This window comes from Schistocerca nitens, chromosome 12, assembly GCF_023898315.1.
Source record: "Schistocerca nitens isolate TAMUIC-IGC-003100 chromosome 12, iqSchNite1.1, whole genome shotgun sequence".
Classification (NCBI taxonomy): domain Eukaryota; kingdom Metazoa; phylum Arthropoda; class Insecta; order Orthoptera; family Acrididae; genus Schistocerca; species Schistocerca nitens.
The window spans coordinates 63,710,552-63,726,262 of record NC_064625.1 but is presented as its reverse complement, the minus strand read 5'-3'; positions in this window follow the sequence as shown (position 1 = coordinate 63,726,262).

The following is a 15,711-nucleotide window of genomic DNA, read 5'->3' as shown; positions in this document are numbered from 1 at the left end:
AACAAGTTCACTGCACTAGAGGAACGAAGAACATAAAATGACACAAGTTTTGTCTGTCCCTTGTATGTTGCAATAAGGCTGCACTGTCCTAACACAGGTATATGCTGTCCTGAGTAACTAGTTAACTTAACTTTTGCGGCACGCAATGGCGGGGCGCCCAGTTGTTTGTACGTGTCGTGATTGAGCAAGGAAACTGCAGCTCCGGTATCGAGCTGGAATGGTATCACTTTTCCCGCAAAGTCTAAGTCCACAAAAAGTTTATTGTCCTGCTGACGACAAGAACGACTGTCACTTGCAATTTTACGGGATTTCCGGCGACGTCGACGCACACTTTGGGTGGGACGAACACAGTCACTGTTAGCTAAAGTGTCACTGGACGGGTGGGAATGAACCACATGGATGTCCATGGGTGAAGGTCCACGAGCCTGATTGTCCTGGGTTCGATTCCGGCGCGAAGCAAAGGGCCTGGAATTTTTGCGAGTGTCTGATCTAAGCTTTTTCTGGCAAACACTTTGTACATGTCCTTTCTTTTGACAGTAAAAGCAAATAGCTTGGCGTGACGGGCAATTATCACGCGAATGTCTAGTGGCACACCGCGGGCAAGATTTCACTGCATTTGCTTGCGTACGCGGCGCACGTGGTTGCAAGCTAGGCTGCCGCAGCGAAGTCGGGCGCGAGGGCCGCTTAGCGTCCCGTGCAGCGGGCCGGGCGGGCCGATTAATGTGACACACTGCTGGCGAAGTTTCAATGATTCCTGAGCAAAGTCAAGTGTGTCTTGCCTGTCCAATATGTCTATCACTTGTTGCAGGGAGGGATTAACTAGCTTCAAAATCTGTTCCCTTATGCGAACATCAGAAACGTTCTGTGCAATTGCATCACGCACCATAGTATCTGAATATGGGAGGCCACATTCACAGGCAAACGCACAGTCTCTAGTAAGTCCTTGCAAAGTTGCTACCCACTCCCTATTAGTCTGACCGGCCGTACGTTTTGTACGAAAAAACGTATACCGTTTTGCAACAACATTAACTGTTTCTTTGAAATAGGCATCTAAAGCAGACAAAATTTCTTCGTAGGACAGAGTTGCTACGTCGCGTCGGGGAAACAATTTCACTATCACACGGTAGGTAGACACACCGACACAAGAAAGCAAAAACGGCTGCCGCTCTTTACCTTGAATTCCATAAGCAGTGAGGTGGAAGTTGAACTGATCGGCCCACTCAGTCCAGCTTTCGGTTGTGGCCTCAAAGGGCCTAAATGGCGGTGCGACAGCGTTGTGTGGCTGCGGTAGCGAAGAAGCGGCTGCCGCCGCATCGGTTTGCAGCGCACGTTGACCCTGGACGAGCTGTCCAAGGGCTTCCAATAACGCCTGCGTCTGCTGATTCTGCAAGCGAAAAAATTCGGACAGTACATCTGGAGAATGCGGCGAAGCCATGACACAAGCAAATTAGAGCAAGTATAACACAAAGACTGCAACGTGGGCGCGGCACCACTCCTCGGCGCCAAAATATTGTTGTGTCGATTCCCTAAGGTCTCGACACAATGAGTGGCTAGGTGCACGCGAAACTAACGCAGACGGGCGTAAATTCTGAAACAGGAGACTGGATGAAAAACTATAAAGAAAAGAAGAGAGATTGTCATCTACTTAACTTTTAATGATGTTCTTCTTGTTGAAATACATCTCTTGCATAGTAGTAAGCAATTAGCAATGATACACATGGCGCCTTGCTAGGTAGTAGCGATGGACTAGCTGAAGGCTATTTAATCTGTCTCTCGGCAAATGAGAGGAAGACGTGATACGTCTTGTCGCAAGCTATGTCGTCCGTACAACTGGGGCGAGGTCAAGTCCGTGTCTTGTGACCTGCCCTGTGGTGGCGCTACGTTTGCGAATACACAGTGGCGACACGCGGGTCCGACATGTACTACAGGACCGCGGCCGATTTAAGTTACCACCTAGCAAGTGTGGTGTCTAGCGGTGACACCACACATATTAACACTTTTCACATTTTCTCGTGTTACGTGGCTGCCAGTCCTCGGTTCATGCAAAATCTTAAGGTCCTCGGTCATGTCCAAGGCACCAAACCGACCAATAATTCAATAATCGATAGCTAAAACTATAAATGTAGCTCTTCTTACTGGGCGATTGCATCAACTTAGATGCTTCTCCTGTGTTCTACTGTGCTGCTTGTATTGTCCCCACATACCGCAGCACGCGACAAGGGCTGGCAGACCATAAATGTAACCGTTTCAGAGAGAAATGCGACCAATGTGACGATCTCGCGTTATATCGATTCGATGGTGAATGACGAAACACGGAGATTTTCTAAGGTTTTTACTAGATATTAACACTTTTCATATTTTCTCGTGTTACGCGGTTACCAGTCCTCGGTTCATGCAAAATCTTAAGGTCCTCGGTCATGTCCAAGGCACCAAACCGACCAATAATTCAATAATCGATAACTAAAACTATAAATGTAGCTCTTCTTACTGGGCGATTGCATCAACTTAGATGCTTCTCCTGTGTTCTACTGTGAGCTTGTATTGTCCTTACATACCGCAGCACGCGACAAGGGCTGGCAGACCATAAATGTAACCGTTTCAGAGAGAATTGCGACCAATGTGACGATCTCGCGTTATATCGATTCGATGGTGAACGACGAAACACGGAGATTTTCTAAGGTTTTTACTACATATTAACACTTTTCACATTTTCTCGTGTTACGTGGGTACCAGTCCTCGGTTCATGCAAAATCTTAAGGTCCTCAGTCATGTCCAAGGCACCAAACCGACCAATAATTCAATAATCGATAACTAAAACTATAAATGTAGCTCTTCTTATTGGGCGATTGCATCAACTTAGATGCTTCTCCTGTGTTCTACAGTGCTGCTTGTATTGCCCCCACATACCGCAGTACGCGACAAGGGCTGGCAGACCATAAATGTAACCGTTTCAGAGAGAAATGCGACCAATGTGACGATCTCGCGTTATATCGATTCGATGGTGAATGACGAAACACGGAGATTTTCTAAGGTTTTTACTACATATTAACACTTTTCACATTTTCTCGTGTTACGTGGCTGCCAGTCCTCGGTTCATGCAAAATCTTAAGGTCCTCGGTCATGTCCAAGGCACCAAACCGACCAATAATTCAATAATCGATAACTAAAACTATAAATGTAGCTCTTCTTACTGGGCGATTGCATCAACTTAGATGCTTCTCCTGTGTTCTACTGTGAGCTTGTATTGTCCCCACATACCGTAGCACGCGACAAGGGCTGGCAGACCATAAATGTAACCGTTTCATAGAGAAATGCGACCAATGTGACGATCTCGCGTTTTATCGATTCGATGGCCAATGACGAAACACGGAGATTTTCTAAGGTTTTTACCACATATTAACACTTTTCACATTTTCGCGTGTTAAGTGGCTGCCAGTCCTCGGTTCATGCAAAATCGTAAGGTCCTCGGTCATGTCCAAGGCACCAAACCGACCAATATTTCAATAATCGATAACTAAAACTATAAATGTAGCTCTTCTTACTGGGCGATTGCATCAACTTAGATGCTTCTCCTGTGTTCTACTGTGCTGCTTGTATTGTCCCCACATACCGCAGCACGCGACAAGGGCTGGCAGACCATAAATGTAACCGTTTCAGAGAGAAATGCGACCAATGTGACGATCTCGCGTTATATCGATTCGATGGTGAATGACGAAACACGGAGATTTTCTAAGGTTTTTACTACCTATTAACACTTTTCACATTTTCTTGTGTTACGTGGCTGCCAGACCTCGGTTCATGCAAAATCTTAAGGTCCTAGGTCATGTCCAAGGCACCAAACCGACCAATAATTCAATAATCGATAACTAAAACTATAAATGTAGCTCTTCTTACTGGGCGATTGCATCAACTTAGATGCTTCTCCTGTGTTCTACTGTGCTGCTTGTATTGTCCCCACATACCGCAGTACGCGACAAGGGCTGGCAGACCATAAATGTAACCGTTTCAGAGAGAAATGCGACCAATGTGACGATCTCGCGTTATATCGATTCGATGGTGAATGACGAAACACGGAGATTTTCTAAGGTTTTTACTACATATTAACACTTTTCACATTTTCTCGTGTTACGTGGCTGCCAGTCCTCGGTTCATGCAAAATCTTAAGGTCCTCAGTCATGTCCAAGGCACCAAACCGACCAATAATTCAATAATCGATAACTAAAACTATAAATGTAGCTCTTCTTACTGGGCGATTGCATCAACTTAGATGCTTCTCCTGTGTTCTACTGTGCTGCTTGTATTGTCCCCACATACCGTAGCACGCGACAAGGGCTGGCAGACCATAAATGTAACCGTTTCAGAGAGAATTGCGACCAATATGACGATCTCGCGTTATATCGATTCGATGGTGAATGACGAAACACGGAGATTTTCTAAGGTTTTTACTACATATTAACACTTTTCACATTTTCTCGTGTTACGTGGCTGCCAGTCCTCGGTTCATGCAAAATCTTAAGGTCCTCAGTCATGTCCAAGGCACCAAACCGACCAATAATTCAATAATCGATAACTAAAACTATAAATGTAGCTCTTCTTACTGGGCGATTGCATCAACTTAGATGCTTCTCCTGTGTTCTACTGTGCTGCTTGTATTGTCCCCACATACCGCAGTACGCGACAAGGGCTGGCAGACCATAAATGTAACCGTTTCAGAGAGAAATGCGACCAATGTGACGATCTCGCGTTATATCGATTCGATGGTGAATGACGAAACACGGAGATTTTCTAAGGTTTTTACTACATATTAACACTTTTCACATTTTCTCGTGTTACGTGGCTGCCAGTCCTCGGTTCATGCAAAATCTTAAGGTCCTCGGTCATGTCCAAGGCACCAAACCGACCAATAATTCAATAATCGATAGCTAAAACTATAAATGTAGCTCTTCTTATTGGGCGATTGCATCAACTTAGATGCTTCTCCTGTGTTCTACTGTGAGCTTGTATTGTCCCCACATACCGCAGCACGCGACAAGGGCTGGCAGACCATAAATGTAACCGTTTCAGAGAGAAATGCGACCAATGTGACGATCTCGCGTTATATCGATTCGATGGTGAATGACGAAACACGGAGATTTTCTAAGGTTTTTACTACATATTAACACTTTTCACATTTTCTCGTGTTACGTGGCTGCCAGTCCTCGGTTCATGCAAAATCTTAAGGTCCTCGGTCATGTCCAAGGCACGAAACCGACCAATAATTCAATAATCGATAACTAAAACTATAAATGTAGCTCTTCTTACTGGGCGATTGCATCAACTTAGATGCTTCTCCTGTGTTCTACTGTGAGCTTGTATTGTCCCCACATACCGCAGCACGCGACAAGGGCTGGCAGACCATAAATGTAACCGTTTCAGAGAGAAATGCGACCAATGTGACGATCTCGCGTTATATCGATTCGATGGTGAATGACGAAACACGGAGATTTTCTAAGGTTTTTACTACATATTAACACTTTTCACATTTTCTCGTGTTACGTGGCTGCCAGTCCTCGGTTCATGCAAAATCTTAAGGTCCTCGGTCATGTCCAAGGCACCAAACCGACCAATAATTCAATAATCGATAACTAAAACTATAAATGTAGCTCTTCTTACTAGGCGATTGCATCAACTTAGATGCTTCTCCTGTGTTCTACTGTGAGCTTGTATTGTCCCCACATACCGCAGCACGCGACAAGGGCTGGCAGACCATAAATGTAACCGTTTCATAGAGAAATGCGACCAATGTGACGATCTCGCGTTATATCGATTCGATGGCGAATGACGAAACACGGAGATTTTCTAAGGTTTTTACCACATATTAACACTTTTCACATTTTCTCGTGTTAAGTGGCTGCCAGTCCTCGGTTCATGCAAAATCTTAAGGTCCTCGGTCATGTCCAAGGCACCAAACCGACCAATATTTCAATAATCGATAACTAAAACTATAAATGTAGCTCTTCTTACTGGGCGATTGCATCAACTTAGATGCTTCTCCTGTGTTCTACTGTGCTGCTTGTATTGTCCCCACATACCGCAGCACGCGACAAGGGCTGGCAGACCATAAATGTAACCGTTTCAGAGAGAAATGCGACCAATGTGACGATCTCGCGTTATATCGATTCGATGGTGAATGACGAAACACGGAGATTTTCTAAGGTTTTTACTACATATTAACACTTTTCACATTTTCTCGTGTTACGTGGCTGCCAGTCCTCGGTTCATGCAAAATCTTAAGGTCCTCGATCATGTCCAAGGCACCAAACCGACCAATAATTCAACAATCGATAACTAAAACTATAAATGTAGCTCTTCTTACTGGGCGATTGCATCAACTTAGATGCTTCTCCTGTGTTCTACTGTGCTGCTTGTATTGTCCCCACATACCGCAGCACGCGACAAGGGCTGGCAGACCATAAATGTAACCGTTTCAGAGAGAAATGCGACCAATGTGACGATCTCGCGTTATATCGATTCGATGGTGAATGACGAAACACGGAGATTTTCTAAGGTTTTTACTACATATTAACACTTTTCACATTTTCTCGTGTTACGTGGCTGCCGGTCCTCGGTTCATGCAAAATCTTAAGGTCCTCGGTCATGTCCAAGACACCAAACCGACCAATAATTCAATAATCGATAACTAAAACTATAAATGTAGCTCTTCTTACTGGGCGATTGCATCAACTTAGATGCTTCTCCTGTGTTCTACTGTGAGCTTGTATTGTCCCCACATACCGCAGCACGCGACAAGGGCTGGCAGACCATAAATGTAACCGTTTCAGAGAGAAATGCGACCAATGTGACGATCTCGCGTTATATCGATTCGATGGTGAATGACGAAACACGGAGATTTTCTAAGGTTTTTACTACCTATTAACACTTTTCACATTTTCTCGTGTTACGTGACTGCCAGTCCTCGGTTCATGAAAAATCTTAAGGTCCTCGGTCATGTCCAAGGCACCAAACCGACCAATAATTCAATAATCGATAACTAAAACTATAAATGTAGCTCTTCTTACTGGGCGATTGCATCAACTTAGATGCTTCTCCTGTGTTCTACTGTGAGCTTGTATTGTCCTTACATACCGCAGCACGCGACAAGGGCTGGCAGACCATAAATGTAACCGTTTCAGAGAGAATTGCGACCAATGTGACGATCTCGCGTTATATCGATTCGATGGTGAACGACGAAACACGGAGATTTTCTAAGGTTTTTACTACATATTAACACTTTTCACATTTTCTCGTGTTACGTGGCTGCCAGTCCTCGGTTCATGCAAAATCTTAAGGTCCTCAGTCATGTCCAAGGCACCAAACCGACCAATAATTCAATAATCGATAACTAAAACTATAAATGTAGCTCTTCTTATTGGGCGATTGCATCAACTTAGATGCTTCTCCTGTGTTCTACAGTGCTGCTTGTATTGCCCCCACATACCGCAGTACGCGACAAGGGCTGGCAGACCATAAATGTAACCGTTTCAGAGAGAAATGCGACCAATGTGACGATCTCGCGTTATATCGATTCGATGGTGAATGACGAAACACGGAGATTTTCTAAGGTTTTTACTACATATTAACACTTTTCACATTTTCTCGTGTTACGTGGCTGCCAGTCCTCGGTTCATGCAAAATCTTAAGGTCCTCGGTCATGTCCAAGGCACCAAACCGACCAATAATTCAATAATCGATAACTAAAACTATAAATGTAGCTCTTCTTACTGGGCGATTGCATCAACTTAGATGCTTCTCCTGTGTTCTACTGTGAGCTTGTATTGTCCCCACATACCGTAGCACGCGACAAGGGCTGGCAGACCATAAATGTAACCGTTTCATAGAGAAATGCGACCAATGTGACGATCTCGCGTTTTATCGATTCGATGGCCAATGACGAAACACGGAGATTTTCTAAGGTTTTTACCACATATTAACACTTTTCACATTTTCGCGTGTTAAGTGGCTGCCAGTCCTCGGTTCATGCAAAATCTTAAGGTCCTCGGTCATGTCCAAGGCACCAAACCGACCAATATTTCAATAATCGATAACTAAAACTATAAATGTAGCTCTTCTTACTGGGCGATTGCATCAACTTAGATGCTTCTCCTGTGTTCTACTGTGCTGCTTGTATTGTCCCCACATACCGCAGCACGCGACAAGGGCTGGCAGACCATAAATGTAACCGTTTCAGAGAGAAATGCGACCAATGTGACGATCTCGCGTTATATCGATTCGATGGTGAATGACGAAACACGGAGATTTTCTAAGGTTTTTACTACCTATTAACACTTTTCACATTTTCTTGTGTTACGTGGCTGCCAGACCTCGGTTCATGCAAAATCTTAAGGTCCTAGGTCATGTCCAAGGCACCAAACCGACCAATAATTCAATAATCGATAACTAAAACTATAAATGTAGCTCTTCTTACTGGGCGATTGCATCAACTTAGATGCTTCTCCTGTGTTCTACTGTGCTGCTTGTATTGTCCCCACATACCGCAGTACGCGACAAGGGCTGGCAGACCATAAATGTAACCGTTTCAGAGAGAAATGCGACCAATGTGACGATCTCGCGTTATATCGATTCGATGGTGAATGACGAAACACGGAGATTTTCTAAGGTTTTTACTACATATTAACACTTTTCACATTTTCTCGTGTTACGTGGCTGCCAGTCCTCGGTTCATGCAAAATCTTAAGGTCCTCAGTCATGTCCAAGGCACCAAACCGACCAATAATTCAATAATCGATAACTAAAACTATAAATGTAGCTCTTCTTACTGGGCGATTGCATCAACTTAGATGCTTCTCCTGTGTTCTACTGTGCTGCTTGTATTGTCCCCACATACCGTAGCACGCGACAAGGGCTGGCAGACCATAAATGTAACCGTTTCAGAGAGAATTGCGACCAATATGACGATCTCGCGTTATATCGATTCGATGGTGAATGACGAAACACGGAGATTTTCTAAGGTTTTTACTACATATTAACACTTTTCACATTTTCTCGTGTTACGTGGCTGCCAGTCCTCGGTTCATGCAAAATCTTAAGGTCCTCAGTCATGTCCAAGGCACCAAACCGACCAATAATTCAATAATCGATAACTAAAACTATAAATGTAGCTCTTCTTACTGGGCGATTGCATCAACTTAGATGCTTCTCCTGTGTTCTACTGTGCTGCTTGTATTGTCCCCACATACCGCAGTACGCGACAAGGGCTGGCAGACCATAAATGTAACCGTTTCAGAGAGAAATGCGACCAATGTGACGATCTCGCGTTATATCGATTCGATGGTGAATGACGAAACACGGAGATTTTCTAAGGTTTTTACTACATATTAACACTTTTCACATTTTCTCGTGTTACGTGGCTGCCAGTCCTCGGTTCATGCAAAATCTTAAGGTCCTCGGTCATGTCCAAGGCACCAAACCGACCAATAATTCAATAATCGATAGCTAAAACTATAAATGTAGCTCTTCTTACTGGGCGATTGCATCAACTTAGATGCTTCTCCTGTGTTCTACTGTGAGCTTGTATTGTCCCCACATACCGCAGCACGCGACAAGGGCTGGCAGACCATAAATGTAACCGTTTCAGAGAGAAATGCGACCAATGTGACGATCTCGCGTTATATCGATTCGATGGTGAATGACGAAACACGGAGATTTTCTAAGGTTTTTACTACATATTAACACTTTTCACATTTTCTCGTGTTACGTGGCTGCCAGTCCTCGGTTCATGCAAAATCTTAAGGTCCTCGGTCATGTCCAAGGCACCAAACCGACCAATAATTCAATAATCGATAACTAAAACTATAAATGTAGCTCTTCTTACTGGGCGATTGCATCAACTTAGATGCTTCTCCTGTGTTCTACTGTGAGCTTGTATTGTCCCCACATACCGCAGCACGCGACAAGGGCTGGCAGACCATAAATGTAACCGTTTCAGAGAGAAATGCGACCAATGTGACGATCTCGCGTTATATCGATTCGATGGTGAATGACGAAACACGGAGATTTTCTAAGGTTTTTACTACATATTAACACTTTTCACATTTTCTCGTGTTACGTGGCTGCCAGTCCTCGGTTCATGCAAAATCTTAAGGTCCTCGGTCATGTCCAAGGCACCAAACCGACCAATAATTCAATAATCGATAACTAAAACTATAAATGTAGCTCTTCTTACTAGGCGATTGCATCAACTTAGATGCTTCTCCTGTGTTCTACTGTGAGCTTGTATTGTCCCCACATACCGCAGCACGCGACAAGGGCTGGCAGACCATAAATGTAACCGTTTCATAGAGAAATGCGACCAATGTGACGATCTCGCGTTATATCGATTCGATGGCGAATGACGAAACACGGAGATTTTCTAAGGTTTTTACCACATATTAACACTTTTCACATTTTCTCGTGTTAAGTGGCTGCCAGTCCTCGGTTCATGCAAAATCTTAAGGTCCTCGGTCATGTCCAAGGCACCAAACCGACCAATATTTCAATAATCGATAACTAAAACTATAAATGTAGCTCTTCTTACTGGGCGATTGCATCAACTTAGATGCTTCTCCTGTGTTCTACTGTGCTGCTTGTATTGTCCCCACATACCGCAGCACGCGACAAGGGCTGGCAGACCATAAATGTAACCGTTTCAGAGAGAAATGCGACCAATGTGACGATCTCGCGTTATATCGATTCGATGGTGAATGACGAAACACGGAGATTTTCTAAGGTTTTTACTACATATTAACACTTTTCACATTTTCTCGTGTTACGTGGCTGCCAGTCCTCGGTTCATGCAAAATCTTAAGGTCCTCGGTCATGTCCAAGGCACCAAACCGACCAATAATTCAACAATCGATAACTAAAACTATAAATGTAGCTCTTCTTACTGGGCGATTGCATCAACTTAGATGCTTCTCCTGTGTTCTACTGTGCTGCTTGTATTGTCCCCACATACCGCAGCACGCGACAAGGGCTGGCAGACCATAAATGTAACCGTTTCAGAGAGAAATGCGACCAATGTGACGATCTCGCGTTATATCGATTCGATGGTGAATGACGAAACACGGAGATTTTCTAAGGTTTTTACTACATATTAACACTTTTCACATTTTCTCGTGTTACGTGGCTGCCGGTCCTCGGTTCATGCAAAATCTTAAGGTCCTCGGTCATGTCCAAGACACCAAACCGACCAATAATTCAATAATCGATAACTAAAACTATAAATGTAGCTCTTCTTACTGGGCGATTGCATCAACTTAGATGCTTCTCCTGTGTTCTACTGTGAGCTTGTATTGTCCCCACATACCGCAGCACGCGACAAGGGCTGGCAGACCATAAATGTAACCGTTTCAGAGAGAAATGCGACCAATGTGACGATCTCGCGTTATATCGATTCGATGGTGAATGACGAAACACGGAGATTTTCTAAGGTTTTTACTACCTATTAACACTTTTCACATTTTCTCGTGTTACGTGACTGCCAGTCCTCGGTTCATGCAAAATCTTAAGGTCCTCGGTCATGTCCAAGGCACCAAACCGACCAATAATTCAATAATCGATAACTAAAACTATAAATGTAGCTCTTCTTACTGGGCGATTGCATCAACTTAGATGCTTCTCCTGTGTTCTACTGTGCTGCTTGTATTGTCCCCACATACCGCAGCATGCGACAAGGGCTGGCAGACCATAAATGTAAGCGTTTCAGAGAGAAATGCGACCAATGTGACGATCTCGCGTTATATCGATTCGATGGTGAATGACGAAACACGGAGATTTTCTAAGGTTTTTACTACCTATTAACACTTTTCACATTTTCTCGTGTTACGTGGCTGCCAGTCCTCGGTCAATGCAAAATCTTAAGATCCTAGGTCATGTCCAAGGCACCAAACCGACCAATAATTCAATAATCGATAACTAAAACTATAAATGTAGCTCTTCTTACTGGGCGATTGCATCAACTTAGATGCTTCTCCTGTGTTCTACTGTGCTGCTTGTATTGTCCCCACATACCGCAGCACGCGACAAGGGCTGGCAGACCATAAATGTAACCGTTTCAGAGAGAAATGCGACCAATGTGCCGATCTCGCGTTATATCGATTCGATGGTGAATGACGAAACACGGAGATTTTCTAAGGTTTTTATTACCTATTAACACTTTTCACATTTTCTCGTGTTACGTGGCTGCCAGTCCTCGGTTCATGCAAAATCTTAAGGTTCTAGGTCATGTCCAAGGCACCAAACCGACCAATAATTCAATAATCGATAACTAAAACTATAAATGTAGTTCTTACTGGGCGATTGCATCAACTTAGATGCTTCTCCTGTGTTCTACTGTGCTGCTTGTATTGTCCCCACATACCGCAGCACGCGACAAGGGCTGGCAGACCATAAATGTAACCGTTTCAGAGAGAAATGCGACCAATGTGACGATCTCGCGTTATAGCGATTCGATGGTGAATGACGAAACACGGAGATTTTCTAAGGTTTTTACTACATATTAACACTTTTCACATTTTCTCGTGTTACGTGGCTGCCAGTCCTCGGTTCATGCAAAATCTTAAGGTCCTCGGTCATGTCCAAGGCACCAAACCGACCAATAATTCAATAATCGATAACTAAAACTATAAATGTAGCTCTTCTTACTGGGCGATTGCATCAACTTAGATGCTTCTCCTGTGTTCTACTGTGCTGCTTGTATTGTCCCCACATAACCCAGCACGCGACAAGGGCTGGCAGACCATAAATGTAACCGTTTCAGAGATAAATGCGACCAATGTGACGATCTCGCGTTATATCGATTCGATGGTGAATGACGAAACACGGAGATTTTCTAAGGTTTTTACTACATATTAACACTTTTCACATTTTCTCGTGTTACGTGGGTACCAGTCCTCGGTTCATGCAAAATCTTAAGGTCCTCGGTCATGTCCAAGGCACCAAACCGACCAATAATTCAATAATCGATAACTAAAACTATAAATGTAGCTCTTCTCACTGGGCGATTGCATCAACTTAGATGCTTCTCCTGTGTTCTACTGTGCTGCTTGTATTGTCCCCACATACCGCAGCACGCGACAAGGGCTGGCAGACCATAAATGTAACCGTTTCAGAGAGAAATGCGACCAATGTGACGATCTCGCGTTATATCGATTCGATGGTGAATGACGAAACACGGAGATTTTCTAAGGTTTTTACTACATATTAAAAGTTTTCACATTTTCTCGTGTTACGTGGCTGCCAGTCCTCGGTTCATGTAAAATCTTAAGGTCCTAGGTCATGTCCAAGGCACCAAACCGACCAATAATTCAATAATCGATAACTAAAACTATAAATGTAGCTCTTCTTACTGGGCGATTGCATCAACTTAGATGCTTCTCCTGTGTTCTACTGTGCTGCTTGTATTGTCCCCACATACCGCAGCACGCGACAAGGGCTGGCAGACCATAAATGTAACCGTTTCAGAGAGAAATGCGACCAATGTGACGATCTCGCGTTATATCGATTCGATGGTGAATGACGAAACACGGAGATTTTCTAAGGTTTTTACTACATATTAACACTTTTCACATTTTCTCGTGTTACGTGGCTGCCAGTCCTCGGTTCATGCAAAATCTTAAGGTCCTCGGTCATGTCCAAGGCACCAAACCGACCAATAATTCAGTAATCGATAACTAAAACTATAAATGTAGCTCTTCTTACTGGGCGATTGCATCAACTTAGATGCTTCTCCTGTGTTCTACTGTGCTGCTTGTATTGTCCCCACATACCGCAGCACGCGACAAGGGCTGGCAAACCATAAATGTAACCGTTTCAGAGAGAAATGCGACCAATGTGACGATCTCGCGTTATATCGATTCGATGGTGAATGACGAAACACGGAGATTTTCTAAGGTTTTTACTACATATTAACACTTTTCACATTTTCTCGTGTTACGTGGCTGCCAGTCCTCGGTTCATGCAAAATCTTAAGGTCCTCGGTCATGTCCAAGACACCAAACCGACCAATAATTCAATAATCGATAACTAAAACTATAAATGTAGCTCTTCTTACTGGGCGATTGCATCAACTTAGATGCTTCTCCTGTGTTCTACTGTGCTGCTTGTATTGTCCCCACATACCGCAGCACGCGACAAGGGCTGGCAGACCATAAATGTAACCGTTTCAGAGAGAAATGCGACCAATGTGACGATCTCGCGTTATATCGATTCGATGGTGAATGACGAAACACGGAGATTTTCTAAGGTTTTTACTACATATTAACACTTTTCACATTTTCTCGTGTTACGTGGCTGCCAGTCCTCGGTTCATGCAAAATCTTAAGGTCCTCGGTCATGTTCAAGGCACCAAACCGACCAATAATTCAATTATCGATAACTAAAACTATAAATGTAGCTCTTCTTACTGGGCGATTGCATCAACTTAGATGCTTCTCCTGTGTTCTACTGTGCTGCTTGTATTGTCCCCCACGCGACAAGGGCTGGCAGACCATAAATGTAATCGTTTCAGAGAGAAATGCGACCAATGTGACGATCTCGCGTTATATCGATTCGATGGTGAATGACGAAACACGGAGATTTTCTATGGTTTATACTACATATTAACACTTTTCACATTTTCTCGTGTTACGTGGCTGCCAGTCCTCGGTTCATGCAAAATCTTAAGGTCCTCGGTCATGTCCAAGGCACCAAACCGACCAATAATTCAATAATCGATAACTAAAACTATAAATGTAGCTCTTCTTACTGGGCGATTGCATCAACTTAGATGCTTCTCCTGTGTTCTACTGTGCTGCTTGTATTGTCCCCACATACCGCAGCACGCGACAAGGGCTGGCAGACCATAAATGTAACCGTTTCAGAGAGAAATGCGACCAATGTGACGATCTCGCGTTATATCGATTCGATGGTGAATGAAGAAACACGGAGATTTTCTAAGGTTTTTACTACATATTAACACTTTTCACATTTTCTCGTGTTACGTGGCTGCCAGTCCTCGGTTCATGCAAAATCTTAAGGTCCTCTGTCATGTCCAAGGCACCAAACCGACCAATAATTCAGTAATCGATAACTAAAACTATAAATGTAGCTCTTCTTACTGGGCGATTGCATCAACTTAGATGCTTCTCCTGTGTTCTACTGTGCTGCTTGTATTGTCCCCACATACCGCAGCACGCGACAAGGGCTGGCAGACCATAAATGTAACCGTTTCAGAGAGAAATGCGACCAATGTGACGATCTCGCGCTATATCGATTCGATGGTGAATGACGAAACACGGAGATTTTCTAAGGTTTTTACTACATATTAACACTTTTCACATTTTCTCGTGTTTCGTGGCTGCCAGTCATCGGTTCATGCAAAATCTTAAGGTCCTCGGTCATGTCCAAGGCACCAAACCGACCAATAATTCAATAACCGATAACTAAAACTATAAATGTAGCTCTTCTTACTGGGCGATTGCATCAACTTAGATGCTTCTCCTGTGTTCTACTGTGAGCTTGTATTGTCCCCACATACCGCAGCACGCGACAAGGGCTGGCAGACCATAAATGTAACCGTTTCAGAGAGAAATGCGACCAATGTGACGATCTCGCGTTATATCGATTCGATGGTGAATGACGAAACAGGGAGATTTTCTAAGGTTTTTACTACATATTAACACTTTTCACATTTTC